The sequence below is a fragment of the Podarcis raffonei genome, chromosome 12 (genome assembly GCF_027172205.1).
Source record: "Podarcis raffonei isolate rPodRaf1 chromosome 12, rPodRaf1.pri, whole genome shotgun sequence".
NCBI lineage: Eukaryota > Metazoa > Chordata > Lepidosauria > Squamata > Lacertidae > Podarcis > Podarcis raffonei.
The window spans coordinates 26,523,762-26,551,713 of record NC_070613.1 but is presented as its reverse complement, the minus strand read 5'-3'; the positions used below and the strand labels follow the sequence as shown (position 1 = coordinate 26,551,713).

At 38.3% G+C, this 27,952-nt stretch overlaps 1 protein-coding gene and 1 long non-coding RNA gene across 8 annotated transcripts in view; one reads left to right on the top strand and one right to left on the bottom strand.

Annotated features, from left to right (window-relative positions):
• The window catches only part of LOC128424269 (uncharacterized), a 127,964-nt gene extending 104,240 nt beyond the window's left edge, over positions 1-23,724 (top strand). Inside the window, exons 8-9 of the long non-coding RNA XR_008332972.1 lie at positions 18,955-19,052; positions 23,320-23,724. This is a non-coding gene — a long non-coding RNA (uncharacterized LOC128424269). The remainder of the gene's footprint in view (positions 1-18,954; positions 19,053-23,319) is intronic.
• Positions 267-27,952, bottom strand: part of CDK14 (cyclin dependent kinase 14) — a 226,584-nt gene continuing 198,898 nt past the window's right edge. For 6 of the 7 annotated variants that reach the window (XM_053410262.1, XM_053410267.1, XM_053410264.1 and 3 more), the window contains one exon: positions 267-4,685. The gene's annotated coding sequence lies outside the window, so the exon portion shown is untranslated. Of the gene's footprint in view, positions 4,686-14,980; positions 15,148-27,952 lie in introns of those variants that run through there. The other variant, XM_053410263.1, reaches the window with a different exon arrangement.

Here is a 27,952-nt window from a genome sequence, read left to right as displayed (position 1 = left end):
TATAACCACAGGGGAATGAACAAACAGGACATTTCTTGTTAATTCAAGATCTCATTGCCACCATCGGTTTAAACCCAGAGGGAATGAACAAATGACAATATTGTGCTGCAATTTGTTCTCAAAAAGTAAATTTATCAATAAAGCCAATGGAAGTAATTCAAACCCCTTGAACAAAAAGCTCTCCTTTCCCATTCTCATATGTTCTCCATACGTTTTTAAATTTTTTGAATTGTGGTACTAATTGTACATAAAACTGCTAAGAAGCATAGAAATCCTTTGATACTTTATTCAATATAATATTACATGAAAACAGTCAACACCTGACAAACCATTACATCTTTCATAATACAGACAAATTTACACATTGAACACAAACAATGTAACATTTACTTAACCATACTGCTTACTAAGCTGTCATTCTAAATTGTGTGGCTATATGTATGTATACATATTTAATATTAACATTGTTTGAGTACCAAACCCCTGTTAAAAAGAGCACTTTTGTGCCTTATATAAAGAGCCCCAGCAAGGGAAGATTTTGAATATAGCACTGCAGAAGGGCAGTTTTCTGGGATTAGGGAATTTCTTAGTGCATCCTTTGTTTTTGCTTTTGAGAATATTGCAAGGCAACAACAAATATAATTCCCTCCACACCTTTATGTCAAGAGAGAAGGTTTAGTTATGGCCAATAACAGAACATCTATTTACATGGCATCTATATTCAGTGCCAGTCTGTACAGTCTAAATGCCATTTATCCTATTAGGTTATAAAAACAATAATAATGTTTTGTATGGAGCACACAGTTCGTAGTCCATTGTGCACACACATTAAAGATCACACTTAGGGTCTGTTGCCCTCACCACTGAGAGAGATGAGGGTTTTTCCAAACCAGAATAAATAGGAAATGTCTATGTAAAGCTCTTCCAAATGTTGAAAGGAAGACTTGAACCCCAAAGTTTTCTAGCCATTGTGCATTAAAATTTCTACTGCTACTTAACCACTTTATTCTTAAGATAACCCCAAGGGTACTGTATAGTCAAGTAATGCCTATACTACTCCACTGTTTAGGTGTTCTGCATGTTTGGTAGGGTTCCTCTGAGAAGAAAAATCAACATTACAGCAAACTCTTATTGTTGACTGCAAGCTGAAGCTCTTCACAGCTTCAGAACTGTGAGTCTCCTCTCCTCATTGGTAAGCCCACTAAAACAAGAAGGGGTGCAATTCAGGAGTACTGTAAGGAAAAGGAAAGCTGTCACATTTCTAATACCAATCACATAGGCCCAATCTGTTATCAAAACAGCACGGTTGTGGCTCTACCCACCTCTGGTCCTCTATTGCTAGTTCTCTGGCTATGCATTTGAAGCACAGAATCATGCGGAATAGTTGGATCCTGTAGGTAGACTTTACATCTACCCATGTGATAAAGCTCATTCAACTGTTACTGGAAAAGTACGGGATTCAATTATGGGAAAGCAACAACCTCCATTTCAGCAATATATGAATCAGCCCACAATTGTTATATACATGGGGAAATGAGAATAAGAATTGTTTCTTTTCAAGTAGCTGAAAGGAGGACTGGAACTGTATCAAGTTTTGGCTTTTGTTGCAATCTTGCAAAGCTCAGAGTGGCTTCATAACACAGGGGAAACAGTGCAAGGGACTTTGGAGTGCCCAGAGCGCAAGATTCCCATCTCCTGCTGCAGTCAAGGGCACAATGTTCAGATGCAGAGAAAGCTTGTGCAGCTGATGGTGGAGGTAGATGTAACATTTAAAAACCTGTGTTATGTAGTGTTCAGAGCTCTCCAGGATTGCCTTTACACCTCCAGAATAGAGCTCTGGAAATTAGCGGTTTTGCCTGAGTGACCCTTAAGAGAATCATTAGAGGGATAAAATGGTGTAGAGGGAGTTATGAACAAAATTATCTAGCCTTGGGACTTGGCAGAAACAAATAGAACATTGGAATATATTTTGGGGTTGGCGTATGCTCTAAAAAGGGGAGGGCATGGTTTTATAATTACTACTCTCTTTGTTGAGGACTTGCATGAGTTAACTATACTGCACTGGATTTTTCTCTTGGCCAGCCTGATGATGTGGATACAGCAGATTATACTGCACAATTTCAGCCCATCACACCTCCCTTATGTGTATTCCTCTTACACTGCAGTGACAATTACCTCCCCACCCCAATACAACTATAAAGTTCAAGCTGGTTTAAAATTTAGTTGCTTGAAGTACATGGAATTCTGTTGGAATCTCAGCACCTTGAACAAAAAAGGAACTTCTTTAAGAAGCTAAATATAGGGACTCTGCCAAAACTATTGTTCTCATGCATGCTTTTGGAATGATTTGTATGAAGGGATATCAGTGGAAAATAACACTGGAATTGAAAAGCCAGATTATAACAGGAATATCTAGGAATGACGTAGTATTCTGACCACAAATCCTTCTTGGGGAGTGTGTAGATAGTCAGTTTTCACACAGTGTTTTTATGTATGTAATCCTCCCTGGGAAATCACTCCAAAAACATGTAATTGAAGTGATATGCGTGGAGTGGGGCTGACTCTCAGACTTTGATAGCTGATAACTAAATATTATAGGCCTATATGTTCAGTTGCATTAATAGCTATTTTAAATAGCGGAAGCACTGAAAGCATACATACGTACATTCACAAAACCTAAGCAGAAGCTCTGAGCTTTTGATTAATTGAGGACAGTAAGGTGCTAGGCATTTAAACCACAGATGAGAGCTCTTCAGTAGAATTCCTCTCTACATCAAACCATCAGATGCCTCAACAAGGAGTGTAATTGCCTCCCTCACTCCTTAAGCTGCCAAAGCAAGAGATTTACATCTAAAGATCTACCCTCATTTTCCTAATTGAACCTTTGTTACATTCTCAAAGATTCCTCACATTTTTGCAAGCACAGATACTTTTTTTTAAAAGAAACCCTCATTTTGAAACATCCAACTAAATATGACCTAACTTGGAAAAGGAGATTACGTACAAAAGGTTGAATATGAAACTCAAAGCAAGTCATAGTTAAGGCATCTGTGTTACGTTCAAAGTGTTCTATTATATTTTGTGATTATTTGTTTCCACAGATACAGAAACAAAGTTTGAGATATTTAGGGTTTGAGTTTTAGTAGTAGTATTTAGGAGGTGCATATTTTAATTATTGTATAACTACTGGAATCAATATCACAGAATAATATTTACCACTGTTGCCTTTTGCTAAAAACAAGTCCTCTGCAAAATCAATAATTTGCCAACTCCAAACAATATCAAGACATCAGTTTACAAAATGAAAGTACAGAATGGGTCCTATACCCCTGTTTTCTCCTTTTTTTTCTAACATAGCATTAGATGCTACAATCGATGTGTTACAAAAATAGACGTGTTTTTAAGCAGCTGATTTACTAGAAAGGCAAATAAGCTTTCTTTGTTGGAATAAATGGATGAGAAATCCTCACTGTAAGCATGTCAAATTTATTTTTTTGGATTGCCCACTCCCCATCTCCTAGAATACAAGTGTTATTAATCATGTTAGGGATGGTGAATGGTAGGCAGAAACCGCTACAGCCCGCAAGATTCCCATAGGCTCCATCATCCATCCTCCCTCAAAACAAGAATAGAAATCCCTTCAATTCCCAATTACTTTAATCTTTAGAAATTTGAACGATTATTGGGAAAAATCCCATTTGAAGATGCAGTAACAGAGGCATTTTCCAATCGTATCTGAACATCTTATAAAAATAACTGGAAAGATGCTTTGGTTTGGAAGAACAAATATTTGGAGTTCGGATGACTATTAAAAACTAGGCTTTTTAATGGCTCATTCAGCAACTACAGATTCTATACCATAGTGCTTATCCTAATGTAAACTCATTTCCCCCCCCCATCTTCTTTATTTTCCTTTTTAGAATATATTATGAACTAAGCTACAGGAAAAAGTAAATGTGGAACCCCAAAACCCCTTTATTCTAAATGGGTCTCAAATATTTGAAGTACTCGGTACTATATATATAGTGGAAGTCTGTTTTAATATCTGCCAAATTATGCAACATAGGCAGAGTAACCAAACTCAGGGTGACTAAGATGCACTTATTGCCATGGTTAAAGAAAGGAACGTGATGTCCTCTAGCAGTAATAAATGGGCATAGTTGTAAGATACTGATTGTGTTACAACCAACTTGGAAAGCTCTGCTTTAGCTTAAAGTATCCTTCTGACAATTTGCAAGATATGTGGAACATTTCGATGAACACACACACTGTGGCATGCCATGACTGGCTTTTATCTACAGACATTACTGAAGAAGTGTGAACACCAAATGTGTTGTCTTAATAAGACATTGCTGGTGAAAGCATAAATATCTTCACAAGGGTTTTGTGCTGCTGTGGAAAAACCAGATAAACTCAACACAAAAGGCTGGGGGGAAAAGAACATGCCATGTATCAGTAAGCAAAAAAGCTTAATCTTCACAGAGGTCTCTGAAATCACAAGGTATCAAAATGCGTGCAAGGTTTTAAATAAACTGAGAGGGAAGGGGAACAAGGTCTTGCCAGCATTGTTTTTCTTGTGACTGAAATCCACCACTGAGAGAGAAAGGAAGCAGGGCCATGGTGTCTTCATAGTGTTGGCTCTCTTTTTAGGTTTTGGTTCTCCTCCAGTCTGGTGATCTTAGTTCCTATAAAAACCAACAGAAAGTACAATAAGGATCATGGCCAAGAACATAACAGTACAAAGTAACTTGTTATAATGCTTAAGTATCAGCAAACTGATTTTGGTTTAAGGTAATAGGGTTCCTTTTTTTCAAATATTAAGCTATTCTGAAGGAAAGGCTTGAACTGTAGGCACTCTTAAATGTTTTCCTTGAATGGTGTGTACTAAAATACATAGCTTGAGCAGATCCACAGCCACCCCTTCTTCCTAAAACAACGGAACTCAGGAGCAACTGGTTGTGCAAGAGAAACTGGCTGTGTTGATCGCCAGTTGGCTGACTCTTCTGAAATTACAAAGACACATCCACCTCCCTGGCCTGTAAGTGAGCTTCCCTTAATCAGCTCTAGATATGGAGCCAGGTATGTGGGTCCACATTAGAGTGAGATGTGGGGGAGGAGAACAGAGTTCTATGAACAGTCTTGAAACTCACTCTATAATCTTGGGCAGGCAATTTAGTCTTAAACCTAACCTAACTTAACCTACAATTTAGTCTTAAACCTAACCTACATAGGATGGCTTGTTAGAATAAAAGAGATAATATCATGTAACTCTAGGAATGGTTGGATAATGAAATAAGATGGACGTTATAGAAGCTCTACTTCCAAGAATGAGGAATTTAAATAATAATTTAAAAAATTAATTAAGCTTGCACCTAATATGTAAAGAGGTATGCTGGGCCTTCAAAATTTGCTCTGAAGTGAAATTGCCCTGAATCCCAGACCCCAATTTGCGTATGCGGGTATGTGTCTGTGATGACTTAGTAATGGAGTTTAGATTGTACATGCTTTAGGCAAGCAGTAGGGAACTCAGGTATAGGGCTTGAATGGGTCTTTCAGACCTCTCTATCTGGCCACACCACCTTTTCAGCCACACCTCCCACTTGCCTTGGTTTGCATTCTAATAATTTTGGCTGGCTAGAATGTGTCCTAGGCTAATGGTTCACCCAGTTTTGCCACCACTGGTACGTAGCTCCTGGAAGTTTGCCCGGAAGGCAATGAAGTCCTTGGGTTGGAAAAGGTTCTCCACTCTTGCTTTAGAGTACTATTTCCATGCACAGAAAATGCAGGGCACCTTATTAATGGGTTCTAGTGACTAATAACAGCTTCTGACAGAGATTCTGGGTGACACCACTGTGGCGATCACACAGGGTCCCCGGACATTTAATGGTCTATTGATCCCTGTGCCACCACTGTGCTCGCTTCCCCGCTGCCACCAACCAGTTATCTCTGGTAAAACACTGAGTCCAGTCAGTTTTTAAAAGTGAACCAAAAAAACAAGTTTATTTTACAAGCATTAACAAGTTTATGGTTTCTCAGATAATATTCCTGTCAGTATCTTAACTTTAGTTTCTTTACTGGCCTATACCTTCCTAATACCTTCTGACTGATTATCTCAACTGTTTGACTGACTCCTCTTAACAAATTTTTTAGTGGGTGCTGTTGATGCCACCTTCAGTAGAATTAATTTATGCCTTATGAAGTACATAGAATTGAAATTGGAAGTGGGGAAGTGCTGTTTCTTAATCACTGTGGGTAAACTTCATCCTTTCAAACAAGCATTTGTTGATGCTAGTGTGCAGAACTAGCAGAAGATAGAGCTGGAGACTGATTGCCATATTTGCTCAAATCTAATGCTCACCTTTTTTGGCCAAATTACATTGTGAAAATTAAGGTGCACATTAGATTTGATGGTGCATTATACTTGAGTAAATACGGTACTTTATTCTTATGGTGTCATTAAAAAAAATCCAACATTTTGCATTGCCAGAAGAGTGAGAAACCACTTGCCTGAGGGAGAGAATAAACCAATACAAAGTCTAGGGGACAAGACAATGGGTTTTACTCAGTGCATAAGTGTTATAGACACAATGTCTGTTCTTACATTATAGACCAGTCCTTGGTTTCATGGCAGTATTTTTAAAGCTATTTTAGAAAAGAATCCAGTTAATTTTTATTTTTTCTTCAGATCAGGAAAAATCAAAGTTTCTCTTAGAATCTTTGCAGATGGTGATATGGCCTCCGGTCACATCTTTGCTTATAACAGCAACTGCTGCAAAATCCAGTATTTGCTACCTCTGATTTCCCAAGAGCAAAGGAAGGCTTGCTTTCAAAGATCCTCAAAAATCCCTTTGACGTAGAACAACATACTGCCACAAAAATGCACTTTTAATTTTGAAACGCAAAAGATTGTGTGGGTAGGTTTGATTTCTTCACAGTGTATTTACAGAAAAAAATGAGCATGATTAGGATACAACTTAAGGGCTTAAGAATCAGTACAATCATGTTTTCATCTTGTCCACAAATCCTGTGGATTTGTGCTTCTCTCATAAATCAGAGAACCATTTCTGACTTGAACAAAGAAGCCAAATAATAACTTTAAAATACTGTTGCTGCTAGTCTGAGGAGAACAGAAGTGAGACAAAGCTTTGATTTAAAATATTAATTATAGTTCAAGGCATGGGGTAAGATATCACTATTTCCAGAATATTTGTCCCAATTAAAAAAAATACTTAGGGCATGCTAGCTTCTTTTTGCATACACACCATGACTTTTAAGGGCAGTCCATTTGGAGGTACATTCTGAGAAAAAGGATGGGGCAGGGCTCCCACAGTGTCTTAGCATGCTGAACACACTCACGGCTCAATGCACACAGCTGGCTTGATACCACTTTAGAATACTGGTTCCTCCAATCACATGGGTTGTTTTTTTAAAAGCGAAGCGATAGCGAAGAGGATGCCCTGTTTCTCTGCATGCAAACTGCCGTTCCCAATTACTGGTAAATTCCATTGATAATATTAGGCAATAGATAACACTCCCTCGAATGCATTGAACAAGCACTCTTACCTTGCTTACATTTTTACTGAAATCATCTTTTGTGAATCAAGAATAAAAAGATTTTATGTTATTGACAAAACCATGTATATGGCAAACAAATTCATGCTAGTATTCTGCTACCCATGTTAATGAACTGGATCACCAATACCCATAATGCAACTTAATTCTGACCCACATGCCCTATGAACCAGATTTCTTTCTTTCTTTCTTTTTTAAAATTCAATTTTCTTAAAACCAACTGTCAGCATCATGTGATGGAAGAGATGAAAAATGAAAATGAGCAATCCTGCTGTGCAGGTGAGTGACCTGTGGGAGACAGCTCTGCCTGGTAGGATTTTTACACGTACCATCAGACACAGACCAATTGATTAGATCATCTTATTCTCGCCACCAACCAGGCTCAAGAGACTAATTAGAGAGAGTACTGCCTGCGCAGGCACCCCATTGACACCTAATTTGCTCAGCCAAAGCCTTTGGGGAGAATGTATTATCTCTGCAGCTGCACTTCATGCATTTCTGATTTGAGGCAGAAGCAAGAAGCACTTCATCACGCTTCTGAGCAAACTGAATGTAAGAAACTTTAAGTGCTAAATACAAGCAGACACAAATTAAACCTGGCCAGCCTCTCATAAATCCCCCTCCCCCTCCTGCTTATGCATATGCAACATGAATTATACCTACACCTAGATTATTCCTGTTTGTACATTTGTGTACATATATGATTTGATACATAGCAGACTGCAAATGAATGCACTATAAATATATTGCCTTAGTTTCTCACATTTTTCTTGTTTCTGGATTTAAAAGTAAATGCTATTGTGCTCAGTAAGACAAGGAGTGTTAGCTCAACTTTGCAATTTTTCCTCAGGCCAGGATCATTGCAGGCAGCTGCCTATTAGCCAAGTTTTTCTTCGTAGCTGTAGTAACGTTAACAGTGAGGTTGAATTAATGGATGTATTAGTGATGGTAATACCCATTCTAGCTTGATTTATAGCTATAAGGAATCTGTTCCTGTGCTAAACCATGCGTGCATTTTATTGAGCTCCATTGTTTATTAGGAATTAATAGAAAGCTACTATGGACACATTTCAATTGGAGTTTAATTTTAAGCAAACAGGTTCGGGCTTACTTTTTTCCCATTCTTCCTATTTGTAAACTAAAATAGAGATAATTTGTAAGACTCAGTTTTGAATAAAAAATATATACTGGGGAGAAAGTTACTAAGACTGATTATGATAGAGTTCCAGTGGGTAATAATTGAAGGAAGTGAATTATAGCTTTTCTTTTTCTTATTTTGCATGGCACGTTTGGGAAAAATTGTGATCTCTTGACTTTCCAGTTAGTAGTTAGAGGTAGCACACTGCGGTAAGCTTATTTCCTGGGGAACTCTCTCTCCCTCCCTCCCTTTCTCTGTTAGAGGGAGGAGCTGGGAGAACCGGAGCAAAGAATATTCCCCCAGCAGCAGAGGCAAAAAAGAGGGAGGCCTATAAGGAAGAAGGAACAGCTATGTCAATTCCCAAACTGAGGTTGTATTAACTATTTAGCTATTTATTACATTTATATATTATCCTTTCCTTCCAAGGATCTCAGATAGACAGTTACACTGCTCTCTAACAGACAAATCTAGCTCTACACTGACTGATTGTGACTCTGTTTCAGACAGATTTGTGCAGCCCCAGGAGAAAGTAGTGATTGAACCTGGAACCTACTTAATGCAGAACATGTGCTCTATCACTGTGATATAATATTTTCCTAATGAAAACCCATTATTTCCAAGGAAATAGCAGCATAGCGTGGGTTGGGGCAAATGTTGTGCCCCCCTGGTGGACTGGGTAGCTGGGATGGAAGCACACGTGAAGTCCGCATGGAGGGTGAATGGAACCTGCCTCCAACAGGCTCCTCAGCCACTGCGTCCATCCACCTGCCCACTAAAAAGCGCTTGCTGCCACGCCTCAGCTGCCAGGGCTTCATGCCTGTCATTGGGGCGCCTGATTGTGCCCCCTCAAAAATGTGTGCCTGAGGCCATGACCCCACTGCCCCCCACTTACACCTCTGCTAGGAAAGCTGCTTAGGTAGATTTGCAAGTGGTCATGTTTTAGAGAGGAGTATATGTGAGCATGTTCTGAATCAAGGCACATTTCATTAAGAGGAGAAATGAAAAGGTATAATAGATTCCTTCCTGGATATTTTCATATGCAGCCTTATATAAATGGCAATTAAAGTGGTTTGTGGGTTTTGTGTTCCACTAAGATTTTTTTAAACGGCCGGGGCATTGCAGACTTTTTCCTAGAAAAAAATGAGGAACTCTAGTTTTGAAATTACACGGGATATTTAGTTTGGAGAAATAGCTCAAAAGTTGCAGAGGTAATATATTTTAGAAGTAGGGGGAAAGTACTAAAATAAAAAGCAAACAATTATTACATTTTGACATGCTCTAGTTACTAAAAAGTGCCAAAAGATTGAGACACCAGCATGCATTTGATAAGTAAAATCCCTAAACTTTTACATGGACCTAGGCCTACTTTGCATAATCAATTATTTTCCACCTTAGTGCTGAATGTAATGCATTTCAGTGTATGCTTTACCTGTTGTTATATTATTAAAATACCCAAGTGAATTACATGCACGGAAGCTTAAAGAAATAAAATCTATTAATCCTAGTTATTTACTCCTGCCTGCACTTGCCTCAATAATAAAAATGGTAATTATCAACAGGGCATTAATACAGTATTTCTTCAATAGTATGTGGCATTTTTTCAAAATTGGTCTATGCCTACATTTTCTTAATTACTCCTCCATGATTAGTACCTAGATTCTTCATGCTTCTCACAGAGGTTACGGTTGGGGATCTGCATCCCAACTGCATTTTTAGGGCTATTTATCATAGCTATGAACTTTTTTGTGCAACTGTGAGTGAAAAGAGGAAAAAAGTGACTGCTCAGTTGGGTGAAGTGGGTACAAACGCCTTTTGCACCTGTACCATCCACATCACAACCCCATAGCTCCAGGCAGGAGGAAGATAGGTCATTGAGCACAATTCAGATGGATCATTCTGAAAACCTATGTTTTCTCAAAAGTACTATATTATGAATGGCAAATATACGACGATGAAAAAACTTGGGTAGTTCTTTAAAATACAGGTGCAGAAAGGCCCTTAAGAAAGTGTTCTTCTATCCAAAGACTTGATCTACAAAAAGCATATGAGACAGCCCTCCTGGCATTTTACACCTTCAGAATGCAGATGAGTGAACTGCAAGTTTGAATGCTTGCTCTCCCATAAAAAGAGGCCTCCCTAAACACAAACAGAACATCAAGAAGCAGGCTAGGTCTGGAATGCTACATGGACAGGGAAGATTTTAGCACTGCAAGCTAAAAAACTGAATTATTAAGTGGTGCAGTCCCAGGATGGCCACCATATGACAGCACTTACACTGGCACTGAAAAGTCCTTAAATTATATGTACAACTATACTTTTGCTGCAAATGATCAATGGAAACTAATACTGTATATAACTCTGGATATTAGCTATTAGAGTGACTGGAGGGTTTCATGGAATTGTTTACAGACAGGCTTTTCCAACTTTTAACATGGCAAATGAACACAGTACAGGACTTAAGGATAAGTTGAAGGAAAATCTAAGAGAACCAGCGTAGCTGGGAATGTCATAATCAAGAGTTATTTTCAAACAAGGAAACCCTAATTGTTGTTTATTATCAATGTTTGTCCACAGCCCAGGTAGCCTTTTTTGCACTTTACTGAAATATTTTTGGATTGAAAAAGGTAATACCAAATAGGAGCCAAAAATAACCATTTTCTTCTATTTTCTATCCAAAAGAAAGAATTCTCTTAAGACCAGCAATACAGTTTCAATAAGACTGTAATACTGAGTTAGGAGAAGATTTTATTTAAAAAAAAACATAAAGGAATGCAATATGTCAGTTCCTACAGCACAAAATACTTTTTGTGGGTGGGTGGGGGGAAGAGATTACTTTTATGACCCACTTTTTATGTTCACTTGTTACTGTATTGTTTTATAGGATAGCTCATTGCAATTAAAATAATTACGGTAAATCAAATTCCTTAAAGTACTGGAGCCACTAACTATACACACACTATTAAATGGAATGAAATCCTCTCACGCTTAACTTTAGAGATATTCACTGTCAATGGAACCAAAACATAAGTAATACACTTCACAATTATCCATATACTACATGGAGCTAGAAAATCTTTGCCCACCTACACAAATGCTAGAGAAAACGAAAGAGATCAGGAAATTCTTATTGCAAAGCCTTTCAAGTGGAGGATGTGGCTTCCCAATCCTTAGTCAACCTCACTTTCAGAGATGTACACATAGCTCCTTGCTCCCATGCCACGAGCAGCTACCAACTTTGGACAGCAAACCACAATTGTTGTTTTGTGAGAGCTGCATTAAACTACTTGCTAAAGATACGGTAGCTATCGCTCTGTAAAACCCATACTCCTTTTCCCAGGAGCTGAGGGGAAACAAGAACAACATGACAGATCCTTGCTATGCAGCCTAATGCTGTTAACTTGTGATACATCATATGCATGTTATTGGGGGGAAACTTGAAGAAAGAATTCCAGAAACCTACTTTGATAGGAACTCCATAGAAATGATACTTGAAAAAATACTAGCTATGGGAAAGGGTTAGTGTGAGGCCTTTGGGTAAGCTAATGAGGTAAACTAAGAACATGAAATTATATAAACATAGATGATGACACAGTTGGTATGAGTTAAGATAGCGGAAGCATAACCATTTGTGAACAGCTGAAAGTAAGAAATAGTAAACATGTTTAGGATGAAGAAGTGTCTTTAGTAGCAACATAGCAAAAACAACATTTAGTCAAAACAAGATAGTATCAAGAAATTTCAAAGTGTTGGAAAAACACGAGAGGGTCAGAAGTCTCCAATGAGACACATGGTTGGCTAACAAGATGAGAACAGCCAAGGTGAGGAAGAATTGACCAGTGTGAGCTGCCTGGTACGGAAAGGATTGTGATTTGTTTTGAATCATACATTAAATTTCAATTGTGAAATCCAATGTATAATGTAAACCAATAAGCCTAGAAAAGTATATGGAAGAATTTAGTTCATTATGTCAATTGCTTTCTGTGGGCTTAAATATTTTGAGAAATATGATCTGGTCAAAACATGTATCAGATGCAAAAGAATGTAGGAACTGAAGTGGATAAAGGAAGGACACTAGAATGCTAGTTAATCCCTTGAACAAGTCCTAAAGCCCTTATATGTAGAATATCTACAACACTGGGTTAAATGCATCAAGTGTAAACACCCAAAGACAAGAGACAGATAAAAAGGCTACATGGAAATCTGCTGGGGGTGGAGTGGGGGGCGGAATGGAGCCGTGCTGTTAGAATGACATCCAGCAGTTATATCTGTGACAGGCATGGGAATGTAGTTCATTCTGATATACAACAACCTGGACATTTCTGCAGTGTATTGTAATTATTTTTTCTTTAAGTCTGCTTTGAAATTGTGTAACCGTTTAAGTTTAAAAATGACACCCTATTTCAGTACTAAGGGAAGCATTTTTAGAAACAGTTTCTATATGTGTATTGTTAGGCTGCTAGCAATGTAAGAAGGCTCTAGAAGGCAAAGTATATGTTTGCAACAGGGGATATAACCCCAAGAGCCTTGTCAACAAGCCTCCTGTATAACTTGCACTACTATCTAACTTGATGAAATCATTACCCCATCTACTATTAAAATCGAACAAACATAGAAAATGCAGTCTCTTGACACTGTATTGGAAAGTGGGCCCTGTGGCGTATTTCACAGTATCATCTTAAATGACTTGAATGTCTAACCAGGTATTGAAAAACATTAATGCTTGCATTTTAAATAGTTCCAAATTTAATCTCCCTAGATGCCTTAAGAAATGTATCCTGTGATCAGTAAAGATGCTATGCAACACCACAAATTGTACATGCTATTGAGCCCAAGAAGTTTGTCCAACCACTGTGCCAAACTGCACATAGCATTCATTAGGTGGCTCACTGTGCAGACACTGAAGTCCAGGCAAATTTCTGCTCCAAAATGTAAAATGCAAATGTGCCATAGTATTTTGACAGTTATTTTACCAGTAATTGCTACCTTTGACTTTAATGGGGCAGGTAAACCTTAATAACCTTTGAATTGCTGCTCAGAACTTCATCAAACCAAAATTTTAAACCAATAAAAGTGTAGATTTCAGCACGTTTAAACTTACTGTAAATCCAACAATTTTCATTGGATCAGTTTGAAATTTTGTAGACCTCATCAGGTCGATCGTGTAATGTCAGGTTTCATGTTGATAGCTCATGAGATACCATTATTATAAAGTATAGAATTTTAAGGCTTATAATGGTTTTCACTACTCAACTAAAGAGGCACTCGTGCCAATTTAACAGAATTGCCAGCTGGACAGAGGTAGAAAATATATTATCCATTTGCCTTAATTAAGGACATGAACACTTAACACCCTACACAGAGAAAGAGGTCCCCCCCACCCAATTTTTTTTTATTTTTGGAAACACATGGACAAAAAAATGAACAGCACTAAATTACAGTCTGTCAAACTGTCCAATAGAAAAAAGAGGCAACTATTTTGTAAGGTAAGGTAAGAATTTGAATAGAATATGATTTTAACCAGGAGACTTTCTTCTCCTGCTAAGAAACAAATGAATAAAAAAAGTCTTCTACTGTATTTTTATTCATTCATTCATTCATTTTAGAAAAAGCAGTACCTCATGTTGTTGAGGTTCTATTGAATATTTATTGAGATAAAAAACCTCAAGCAGTTAATATCTGAGCAGACGTAATGTGAGTGGGCAACAGAATAGTGACCTCTACACAAATGGGGAAGGTATATTATATTAATACCACGACAGCTGCGCAAAAAGGCAATAGTAGCTCAGCAGGAAAACATTAGCACATAACACTGGACTATCAATAAGAGCAAGATGAACCTGACATTCAAGTCACCATGTTTTAACACATAACAAAGGTTTTTAAAGCAGTTTTCTTTTTGGTTAAAGTTGTGTTTTAACCCCCCCAAAAAAACACACAACAACTGGAAAAAGGTTGTATTATTTGGATTAAAATTTAAAAACTGCACACAAGATCAGTTGCTTTAGAAGTGTCTGAATCACCTCACCTACATATATGCCAGTAATGCCATAAGCCTATATCTGTGGCGCCCAATTAACTTCATTTAATAAAATTTATAAATTTCAGATTGGTTACATTTGGTGTGCAGTTTTAAGTTTATGATAATTTTTGTTATTTAAAAGTTCTTCAGGAAAACGAGCTAGCAATAGTGTGTATATATTTTTTAAGAGTCTACAACGTATCCTGCTGTTATATATTCAGTAGCTTATTTATTTTTAAAAGTAGTATCCATAGTAGTGTTTGCATGTTTATCTAAAAATCTTTACTTCAGGACAGAAATGTTCGTCTGTGAGGTTTCCTCTACACATGGCAGGCAGCTGTCAGAACCAGTGTGAAGGGTTAAAGGTCAGCATAGCTGCTCTGTTGAAACGGAGGGTTCCATCAACATCTCAGAATTCCTGTCGAGTGGGAGATGGGAGACCACAGATTAGAGTACACAGGAGTGCACATATAAGGTCACTTTGTGTCTATCAAAGTGATATCAAACTGCCTAGTACAATACACTTAACTGTGGTCCATGTTCAAAGAAAATAAAATGGATGTGTGGATAGCAAACCACCGTTTAACATAAAATTTCATACAATCCTTCAGATAGAAGGACCTAGATATTGTAAAGATATGTTGGCTGTGTGGACATATGTGGCAGGCATGCTGACTGAGCAACCAATTTCATAAAGAAGTCTAGGTTAAGTGCTAACAACATCAAATAATTCTTCGTAATTCGATTATGAGGAAGAAAGAGAAAAATGTCACAGAAAAACCAGGTGCTTTGTATGCAGCAAACCTATAAATCAATACATACATGATTTGTGTTCTATGGATTTGCTTCAAAGCAGTGCTTAGTGTGTTGTTATTTAATTTTTCCAAAAAGAACTGTTAACATGCATTTGAAACCCACAGGTAAAAAAAGATGGTTTGAGGATAGGGCAATTGGGAAGCAGAAGGCAGGGAAGGGTTAAGTGCTTCTTCCTAACTCCAAATCATAATATTTCAAATTTGATTTTTCTGGGGACGACGACCCTAAAAGGTCTGTTAATGTGTGTATGTAACTGGTCTGCACATTAGACATGAGTACTTATTTTTATTTTGTGTACACAACATCTGAACAAAACACAGGTAGTAGAATCCTGTCCTCTGTCTTTGTCTCTCACAAACACACAATCACTATAATGCAACCTTCTATAATAGTTCCGACAGAAGGGCCCTATGGAAGTTTTCATACTTCTATTTGTGTGAAGCACACACACAACTTGCAAGTTATGGCACTACTTCAGATAAATAGAGTAGGTGACTCAGGCACATAATTTACAAATTATGTACAGACTAGCTGAACTGTTGTAGCAAACTTGGGCAATAGTTCTGGAAGCAACAGAACAATACATCTGTCTGATACTACTATGCATAAGATTTGCAACATAATACCACCTACTGCAATGTTGTTATAACATCTGTGGTTTTGTTGCGGCTGTTGGAATCAAGCTGCACAGGGATCACTGATGAGTGATCGCAAAAACGCTCTTCTTTTGTCCCTCAAACAGCAGGGATCAAATAACTGTTTCTCAGCTGCTGTTCTTTTAAACTAAAACATCTTCACTCTATGTATATCTATGGCAGGTTGGTATCTGTTTCCTCACAAATGTTTTGTTTTGTTTTGAGACCACCAACCTCTGATCACTAGGTGGTTTTGAGACTAGAAAAGTTCCGTCTTTTTCCCCCTTTTCTTTTTTTTTACAGACTTAACTCTTTTAGGTATCTAAGAATTTGTGTTCATTGGCCCCATTCTGTTTGTCTTCCATAAAGACTGTGCCCCAAATGTAAGTAATTTAGAAATATCAAAAGAGGATCATTAGCTAGCTTCAGGTAAACAAACTATGGTTTCATATTCCTTGAGTCTCACAAATTCTACTGAGAAGTGTAGGACTTCTGGTTATTTAGTGTAGTGAATACCTTTTAAAAAGACACACTGAGCCATAAGTATGGTAAGGTGGTTGTTTTTTGGGGGGGGATGTTGCTTGTGTTTTTTATTAAATGATTGTGCCAATAACTTCTGCAAGAGGTTATGCAGTGCTACAATAGGTCCTCTATCACAGGGCTCTATCACAGTTTTCGTATTTCTGCTTGTACAACAGGCTCTTGCACAAGTGGAAAAGCTTCTTTCTTTTGAGGAATGCTCTAGGGAAGGGGGGGGGCATCGAACCTGGGGCCCAGATGCAACCCTCCAGGTCTCTCTATATGACTCTTGGAATTCTCCCTAGGCTACATCCCATCCCTGAGTATCTTTGCCTTGAATTCTGATAATGCCTCTTGCTCATCAGGATGGAGGTTACACAGGGGTTTGTTAGTGTGTGTGAAAGCTTGCCTCCTGTACAAAAGCAAAAATTATATTAATTGGTTGGTTCACTTTGACCTCTGACCTCACACAAAGCTGACATGTGGTCCTTGAAAGTTTGGCCAAAAAGGAGTACAGCCCCATGCTGAAAACTGTTATCCACCCATGATCTAAGGGAAAACGTTAACAGATTTGCTGTTAAGTGAGAGATGCCATCTATATACAGATTTTGTAACCAAAGATTCCTTCTATTTGCAGGTTTGTATTCAACCTGCAAAAGTAATGAAGACAAATGAAAGAGATTTGGCATTTCTCTTCTTAAGTCATATTTAATAATGTTTTTGAAAATCTACACAAAGCAATACATTCATATTTAATTAATACCACACCTTCCTCCCACAACAAAACTCAAAGACAGCATACATAGGGTTCCCATATGATATGGAAGTATTGACCAGACCAGCTTAAATCCCAAAAAAATTGACATATTGTGCATTGAGCAATATCTCGGAATCAGTTTTGGTTTACAGAACCTTCACATGTGTAAAACTGAAGGATTTATGGGTCAATTATGTGTTTATCAGTGGATATTATAGTTCTGTTTTAATTGCTGCCGTTCTGTTTTTTGTTTGTTGCCCTTTATTTTAATGCTTTCTATTATATATTTTATTGTTTGCTGACGTTTTCTAAATCTGCAGCTTCAAGCCACCTTTGAATACTTGGGTAAAGAGAATAACAAATATTTAAACAAACAAATATTTTAAAGCAAACAGGCAAAAAACATTCAGAAATATCAAGAAAGGGCTCATAATGAAAGTTCAGGGTAAGAAAAGGTTAGAGTTCAATTAATAAATATAGTACTTGACGTTAGGCAGGTACAAGCAGCTCTGGACAAGACCACCAGCTGACCATAAATAGTCTTTTTCTGCCTTCCCCCTCCAGGGGCTATAGGAGACCAATGAAACCATGACAGCCAAACTAGTATAATTACTTAATCAAAGCTGTTTAAATAAACACAAGTCAGCAGAAAAGTTTAATTTAGTGACTGAACTGGGAGACACGTGGCTTTCTAAAGAATGAAACACCCATGGCCCATGCTTTACAGCTGCTAGTGTCCAAAAGGATTACAGAAAACTGTAACAGCAGAGGTATGTAGTTTAGTTTTGAAACCTGTCCATTTTCACCAATCTAACCCCACTAAAGTCGTCTCCAAAGCTTTGAAGAAAGGAGTCTCCAAGGATCTGAATTACTTGAGATAAAACAGTGTGATAAGTTAGAGAGAAATGCTGGGGCCTGCGATAATTATGATCTCAAAACAATTCACATTATACTCTCAGTGCAGATTTGCTTTGCAATCTATTGATAAATATATGCTATAATAAGCATAGTTTAAGCTTTCAATGCTTTAGTTCAGGGGTAGGCAAAGAGAAATTTGAGTTTTCCGGTTTTTAATACTATCAGGAAGGAACAGCCTTGATTATTAGAACCTCTTGCATACAGACAAGCGACAACTTACATACAGACAGTAAGGAAAGGTGCTTTCTAGAACTTCCAGTTCATACCGTGGTTTCAAACACATTTCTCACTTGTAAGTCAACTTCCATTGAAAATGGAATTAGCTCACTACTTTTTTAGAGTACAGAACAAAGTTTTATCATCAGAATTGAGGTGCATACCTTATGCTAGGGGAATGTATTTCTCAGGTAAAACTAAAAGGAAAACCGTCTTCCCAAGTTAGGTAACTCAGTGCCCTCTTATTTTAAGACAGAGGAACCTGGCTGGGGGACAGAAGTTGCTTGAGTGTTTTGTTGGGGTTTTCTTCTAATGTCACAGGGTTTGCTTAGCAGTTCTCTCAACGTTTTGCCTTCTGCTACAGGGATGATATGGAAATCGTGGAAAATCACTTCCCTGGGGGTCATTTGCAAATTGTTCATCTAACAACCAGGAGAAGGAACTATCCCATTTTAAATATTTGTAAGTATTGTTTGAAATTTGAGATTTGGAAGAATGTGATCAGCAGCTATCTCTCATTGTGGTCTTGAATCAACTTATGCCCTGTAGAAAGGTTTGTACCCATAGAGTTAAATATAGGATGAATTTGGTCAAGTGGAAGTTACTTCGGAGTATCAAACTCTACAGCTGAGATTTCATACATTCAAGCGTCAAGGTCCTTCGATAAGAAATGTTGCCACAGCAGCTTATAAAGGGTAAAGGAACAGAGCAGCAGGCTGGCTTCTCAAGTATCTAGGATGCAGTAAACTTATACAAATGTAAAGCATGAAAGAAAAATTTAAGAAGTAAATAAAAAGCACCATATTCTTCCTTAGGGGGTGCATTTTTGTGGGAAAGAATGCATTGATTACTATTACCTCATATTGCTGTCTTCCTTTTTAGTAAATGCAGTGATATGATTCTAAAGTAAACTTTGAAGTGGGACGTGAGAAGACAATAGGAATTCCTTATGAATAGGAATTATAAGGCAACAACAGAATAAAAGCAAAAATGTTACCTAGTTCCACAAAATTAAGGAAAATGTATCAGCTATGATGAATTTAATGCACAGCAGGAGAAAGATTACCGTATTGGCCCGAATATAAGCCACATCTTTAGAATTCAAGAGGGGGAAAGAAAAAAAGACAATACCCGAATATAAGCCGCTCTCTTAAAATTCCGCAGGCACTCACACCTGTTCCGTTTTACCATATGTTTGTTTCAGCAGAGATATCGTAAAAGCCAATTTTTGTAAGGTCACTTTTCACGGTCAGAATTTGGGGGAAAAATGAGGCCTATACAGTGGTACCTTGGGTTACAGACGCTTCAGGTTACAGACTCTGCTAACCCAGAAATAGTACCTTGGGTTAAGAACTTTGCTTCAGGATGAGAACAGAAATCGTGCGGCAGTGGCAGGAGGCCCCATTAGCTAAAGTGGTACCTCAGGTTAAGAACGGACCTCCAGAACAAATTCTTAACCCGAGGTACCACTGTATTCAGGCCAATACGGTATATGAAAAGACTGTACAATTTAGTCTATATTACTTAAAGACAGATCTGTATATGCAGTGTTTGAATAATAAGTGCTAATGAAATGCATAGAGAAACCTTGGAGCTAAAAACTGCAAAACAACTTAATTAACCACCATGACACCTTTTTGACACAGATAGAAATAGCCTATTACTTCAACTATTCTCTATGTTTAATTTAATAGTAGATGCCAGTTGCATCATCCAGTTATATTACAGTATATAATTCAGGAATTGGAAGGATGGATGATTTAACTTTGTAAAATCCTTTCAAACATTGCAAATAAGCAATATTTCTCTTGGATTTAAATGACAAAAGCAGATAACTAACTGAAATCTTCCCAGATATGTATTTTTCAGCTGAAAAAACCATGTGCTTTTAAAGAGGTGGTGGTAGAGGAAAGAAGACTAAAGAATACAAAGAAAGGCTGGAAACACTGGAAATTTGAAACCTGGTAGCAGGTCTGAGGCGGAGAGATATGTGCTGAATCAGCAAATTTCGCCTAAAATGGGAAGGTTGAGTCACAATACCTCCAGAGAGCATGTCTGTATTCAGCCTGAGAAAAGCTGAACTATGGAATTCCCTGCCACAATGAGATTTAGCAATGAATCAATCAATTTCCCAAGAATTATTAACTGTCAATATAAAAGGATATCAGTAATTAGCAACTGATTACGCCAATTTCCTCCTATATAAATTACTGGCTCTACCCCTCCACCACCATATTATGATTCATGGGCCTCAGAAATGTTTAGCCCTGTCAAGTAAGCCTGGGGCTTAGAAAGTTTGAGAGACCCTTGACTATCAAGCTATTTGGGTAATTAAAAGGACTGCCTTTTTCTTTTCAAATATAAAGCTATATCAGTAGAGTAGTACATGCATGCATTTGGTTGCGCCAGGTTCTATCATGGATCAATACCTCAACCTATTACCACAAAGTATGTAGAAACAGCTTTTTTATATTTCATGCCTATTTTGAAAGACAAGCTATTCCAGAACAGCTGTGCAAGGGTTAAGTATGTACACAGCAAAATGGGAGGAGAATGTTGTAATTTTGGTGGGGATTTATGAATTGCTTAGGCCAGTCAGCATCTTGTGCACAACAGACTCTGTCTAAATCTATTCCATACCTGCTGGGCAGAGACAATTCCCCTCACACTTGGAACCTTGAAGTCCTTTAAGCAGTCTGTTCTGTAACCTTGGCAGCTGGGCCTTACACAATCCTTCATCTTTTGCAACTGGGCTTCACTAAATGAAACTATGGCAGCTTGTTAGCCAACAACTGAGCATGAAATCACTACACTGCAGACCCCTGTTCTGTGAGTCAATCATTTTTTTCTCCCATTACACATTTGTATGCTAAGGTCAAGGAAAGGAACCAAAAATGGAAGGTACGGAATAAGATGAATACAAAAGATTGTGAAAGGCAGGAAAATCTATTTGAAGATGTAGATTTAATGCTGTATTAGGAAGTTTGTTAATGGATTAAAAATACATTTGAAAGCGGTTAAAGATGTAAAAGGGCTTATTGTTCAACACTGTATTTGAAGCATTCTAATTCTTGTAGAATCAGTCGAGAAGAATTACGTATGAGTTACTAGTGTATTCAGCATCCTAAAATCTGAATATGTTATTATGAACACATGTATTACTGGGTAAACTTCAGAAGGTCAAACTACATGTTATATTAAACATGTTCTTTTAAGCACATGCTTGCAATTAGCTACTTCCCCGCCCAAGTGCTCTGATTTCCCACTGAAGGTTGCCTCTGATGCCCTCTTCCTTCCCCAGTAAGGATGGATGGCCACTACTGGACTAAAATTTGCTAAGATCTCAGGCTTATTGTGAATTGCTGCTGTTTAAAACACTATTTTACTGTTTTATTTTTTTAAGCTTGTGACTACTTTGGGATCTCTACTGATGAAGGGTGTTTTAGAAGTAAAATTGATCAATATCCGCTGCAAAGAGTGGCAAGAGGGGATATGGGCAGGAAAAAATGGGATAACATCTCTCCTCTCCCTCAATGCTCTAGATACAATTGGTAGCCCCCAGTGGATGGCTTTTTGTATTAGTAGCTGAAACACCAACTGAAGAGAAGGCAACTAGCTTGTCAGAAAGGGCAAGCTAACAGTGCTTTTGTAAATTAATATATGTTTTTAAAAGTCCAAAGAATCAGGCCATTCCAGGATCATGGGAAGTCACACCCGAATGCAAACCTATTGATAGTTATGTTCTCCAGCTCTAGGGTCCCAAGGTTTGATGCAGGTGCAAGGGATTTGTGCATGAGTCTGAAGTACAGCAGGCAGAGGGTACTGGTCTGTTAAACAGGTGAGGGCAGAAATCTTTACCTGTATTTATATCAGCCCTGGGCAGTCCAGGTGATCCATGCTGCCTGCCAATTGCAGGGACTAATGTTACAAATCTCATTCCTTTCTGTGTATGTACAAGGCTGTGCAGGAGAAACAGACACAGGCAGCTCACAGAGCAAGACTCAGCCATAGACCTTGAGGTCCTTGCTTCTTAACACAAACACCTCTATAAAGATGCATCAACATTCAAATTCTGCAGAGAAGTAACACTAAAGTTTGAGGTGGGATAATTCACAGACAATATCTGAAAGGCATATTCTATTGCTCGGTGTGCAGCAGAGCATTCCAGGTTTGGGAGTTCAAAAGAAAAAATATGTCATGAAGTGGGATAGATTAATTTTATTCATAGCTATTGGCTACTTGCATGAGAAATATGCAGCCTGTCCTGAGTTTCAAGGAGCAAGTGCCTAGAGCAACCATGTTCATAGTAATATACCTCCAGCATAGGTGGTCAGACTTAACCTACATTCATGCAAGGACTACATGGGGGGCAGGGAGAACCCTTAGATGCATGCAAAGCTACATTTCAGAGAAGAACTGAGCTTTACGACAGACATATTTTAAACTGCTGTGCTTGCAAATGAAGCAGACAGGCCCTAACATGATCAAGAACACCACATGCTCCATGTCCCAATTTCACATTCTTTTTGTAGCAACTATGCAACAATATTATTTCTTAGGGCCCTAATAAGCTTGAATTCTGAAGTAAATTTGATGGGGGGATTCAATGTTGAAATATACTCTAAATTTACTTGCTCGGACCCTTTTTAGTATTTAAAAATCACTACACAAACATATATATGGTTCAGTTTCAGAAAACATCTACCTGGTATTATGCTGTTTCCAACAGAGGCTGATATACTGAATACTGATACCGAAGCAACCCATAGCAAAGTCGAACAAGATATCACACACAAATGAAATGATGCAACCATGAGTTAAGGAACAGAGGGAGATCAAAAAGGCAACTGCGGTGCAGGGTGAGGAGGTGGGTCTGTTTTAAGCCAGGGGAGGGGACCTCAGTGAGGACTCCTTCAGTGAGGACTCCTTCGGGAGTCCCTATCAGCTCCACCATTCTGAATCCCTGCTTCCACACCTGCCTATAACTGGCCAATTTTGCAGACGGGCCAATTTGAATTCCCACAGCCAGTGGGAGAGGTTGTTATGTCTTCCGTTGGCTGTTGGAGCCTGGCAAGGAGAGGCTGGGTGATGGCGGCATGGATATGCCGGGCTGTAACTGCCATTCCACTTTTAGGTAAGGTCAAAACAATTAATTCTGGACATAAGTACAAAATAAAGAATGGGATGAAATGAAATTCCAGTGAAAACAATGTAGTGTATATATAACTATGAGGGGGGGAAAAGGTAGTTAGCACCCCAAAGTAATGGGCCATCCACCCAATAATACATTTAAAAGGATCTGCTTAAAGGAAGACTAGGGGAATGGTCATTCTGTCTACTAATGTCACTGTTAACCATTCTGTGCAAGAGCAACAGGACCCTGCTGGAAACGTATACACTCCATTTTCTCTTTTGGGTTAAAGCCAAATGTTGCCAAATCCAGAGAGATAGCATCAGAAACCCAGGCTGCTTCCCACCATTTCAGAGCAAAAATAATGACAAAGCTGTCCTACACAATTAGCCATTCTCGCCCTCTCTCATGCTTCTCTGATTGAATTAGCTACATACTTGTATGGTTCAGCAGTTCTCCCTCTTAATTTTAATCCAGCAGTGTTTTTGCTTAAGGATGGCATAGTATCAGTCAAGCAGGTATTAATCAACACAAACTACAAATGAAACCAGTGACCCTGTTTGCATGCAATGCTAAGCCAAACCATGGCTTACAGTTCATGATTTGCCAAACTTGTTTCAGCTGACAGGGCCACGCCAAACCATGGTTTAGCTCACTGCAGCACAGCAGCAGCAAGGCCAGACAAGAAGCAAAGCAGTTGTGGTTTCCTCTCCAGAACCCACATGCTTACACCAAGTCAAGGTCTGGCTTAGCATTATGCGCAAACTGAGCTAGTGTCAGTACTATTAGAAGGATAAAAACTGGTGGAAGGATATTTCTTCTTTATGATAGCTATACATCTGCAGAGCCTCCCCGCCCCCCTAAAAGAAAATAGGGTTTCTTTAAGATGCAAGGTTACTGCAGTAGTTACCAAGAAAAAATGCTGCATCTGCTCTTTTCTCCCTGTTTAAGTGTTCAATATAATCACAGCAAAGGGCTTGTCTTTTTTGGTATCCAGGGGGGAAAACAATCTTTACAAAAATAGAAAATTACATTAGAAAAAAGCCTCTGGGTATCTAATACTGATTAGAGTATCAACCCCTCTACCCCAGCTGAACATTTCTATTTACTGTACTTGGCTTTTCTCTTTCTAGTGATTTTGCTTCACGTAATATAGAAATGTAACAAGCTGCTCATGATCAACTAATATAGCACTATACGAAAGTTGTGAGCGCTCCGATCCAGATCAGAACTGCAGCATGAGGGTGTTCAACCTATCTCCCTCTCGCATCCTTCTCCTGATGCAAGTCTGTGAGAGACATGATCTTCTCCTTTAGGAAAACCTATGTGTACCTTAAAAAGGTTACACAGGACCAGTAACAGCACACATACCTAAATAGGTCATTGAAGCTCAGACATCACAAACAAGACTTGGAGATGGGACAACCTTCCAATCAGGCTGCCTGACACGTTTAGAAGCAGATATTTAAATTTTCATAACTAGACCAAGGCTGCAATCAAATGCCATTACGCACTGCTTGGAGGCCTAGAGGAATAGTCAGTCAGTCAGTCACTAGAGGAATATAGATTTGCTGCACCAAAATTACAGCTCCAATATCCTGTGCCTAGAAGTTTACATAATGCTATAGTCCTATCACTTGAGCTTCTGTGGGCCAGAATACTGAATAACTACTTCCAAAGGGCAAGAACCATCATAGGTGATGCATTCACTACACCAGGTTATCAGAATGCTCACTGGCATGAAGGGTAGTATTGGGTCAGGAAGGAAGCATTACTTCCCATCTTCTTGCCTTCCAGCTTGGAGGATCTGGTGAAGTGTTAGCACACAAAGGAATGGATACCTGTATGATTGTCAGGAACTGCTCCTGGCAAGCAGTGTCACTCTAGCTTCTCAGGGACGAATTTTCCAGACTGGTCTTTCCCAGGCTGGTCATTGGCTACTAATGGGCAAGACAGAATATAAGAGGATTTCCTGACTCAGTGATTTAGTTAAGCAACAATTCCTATCTAAGCTCTAGTGTGACTTCTGTTTCTTGCTGTGTTCTTTATGACTCTGGGCTTGTCCACTGGCCCTGCCTTTTGGTTTGCCTCCCAATCCGGATTGCTTCTTGATGCCAACTCCTGGCATATTCTACCAGTTCTGCCTTCTGGGTTGCCATGTTTTCAAATTGTTCTTCAGCCCTAACTCTCAGCTCTGGGCTCCTAACTCACTCTAGCCTGATTCCCACAGCCTAGCATGGACAGTGATTCACAAACTGTTCATATAACCAACTACTTGCACACTTACAGGTGTTGGGCACATCTACACATTCTGTTGCTGACTTTTAAGGTAGAAATATGGTTCCTCCCCCCATGGTATCAAACCTCATCTTGACATAATAGGACATGAATAGTAAGTTTCTTAATAATAGCTTTATTGTACTGTTTTTCAAAAAACACACAATAAAATAAGTTTTCAAGAATGAAGTTGTGTATCTGTGGGTAGCAAATGGAACTGCATATCTGGAGAGGTAGTGAGTTTTGCTTTTCTTATAAACTGGCAAGGCATCAATACTTTTAGCACTTTTGCTTTAAAATGAATCATTGCCTGGTATGCCTATGTAAAGAGTCACTATTCCTGTCCTTCATTGCCACTAAAAACACAGTCATTATTTTTTTTCATCTTAAAGTCTAGCTTCTGAACAAGTGTAGGATTTTTGCTTAAATGATGCCAAGTTAAAAAAAAATACCAGTTGCAACTACAATTTTAAAATAATGACCTCTTACTATTTTGTCAGGGGAGAGCTTAAATAAATATTTTGAATGTTTGTTTTTTAATTACTCCTTTCTGAGCTTTCACCATGTATATATAATCAACATTTGGAAAATTTAACTGCAGCTGGAAAAGGATGTTGTAATTCTTGAAAGTAAATTAAATAAAAATAAAAATAAAGAAACACAAGAAAGAATAAAGCCTTCATAGAGAGTTTCAGCAATTATATCTCCACAGCTACAGTATAACCCAAAACTTTGAAGCAGCTTTGATTGCTGAACCATGGTTGAAGGGAATAATTCGGCTTTCACTAAGAAAACAAGCACATTCATTCTTACCACAATGGAGAGAGGCAGTTTTAATTAAACCTTATCAAAAGATGAATAAAGAATAAACTCAATAACCATTCCACAGGACTCTATTTTCATCTGTTTAGCTGAAGCTTGCCATGTTCCTGCAATAATTAACCACTGTCCGAGGAATGCTGGAGTTGTGTTAATGTTGGTAAAGATTTAATTAGTTCAATTATCTAGAGAGTATTCAAGGCTCAGCACAGCACTAATTTCTTCAGGCTTTATACATACCTCAAATCAAAATATATAAAACTGAAATGTAAGTGAACAAAAGAAGCCCCCTATTTCACTTTAACTATTGAAACACTGCATATTTAATCGTTTTATTACCATATCTTTCAAAAGACTCAACCTAATGCACGTGAACTATTTATCATCATCTTGGACACTGAAAAAGTAAGGTTTTGACTGGTTAAGTACAAAAATGGGAAAATATAGGAGAGGCTGTGGCTCCTCTGCCATTTTCTCCTCTTGTCGCTTACATATTTTACTTCTTTCATAGAAAATGAAGCATTTAGAAAGCATTGAAAGCACAGTGACACAGACAACTGTTTCAATCTGTCAGACAGCATGGACAGACAGTAGGGATCATGTCAGAAAATAGAATGGCCCCCAGCGGTTTGACCTTCCTGGTGGGAAAGAGAACACAGTGGTGTGCTTGACAAGCTCAGCAACAAAAGAAGTATATTTAGTCCCCCCATATTCTGACATGCTTCTCACAGTAAAAATGTGCTTTGGGACGAGGGGAAAGTTCATCTCATCTAGCAAGGGATAATTTCTAAACAGTGATTAACACCACCATCCAATACATGCCTAGTCAGAAGGTAGTCCCACTGAATTCTATGGAACTTATTCTAGGTAAATATGTCTAGGTTTCTAGCCCTGCAGAAAAAAAATAACGAAGAAAACCTCAACAGTTTTTAAGGATTATTCAAACCATAGATGCTAGAGTCTAACTACTTTTTCAAACATTTAATACAACTTCATCCACAAGCTTTCTCCAAGCCAATAAAACAAATGTTTCAAGTTGGGTCATTTTGGCATGTCATCCCACCCCCCTTGAGAACCAACTATTTTGTATCTGTCTTCTGAATACTAGCTTTAAAGGCATGTGCTGATTTACAAG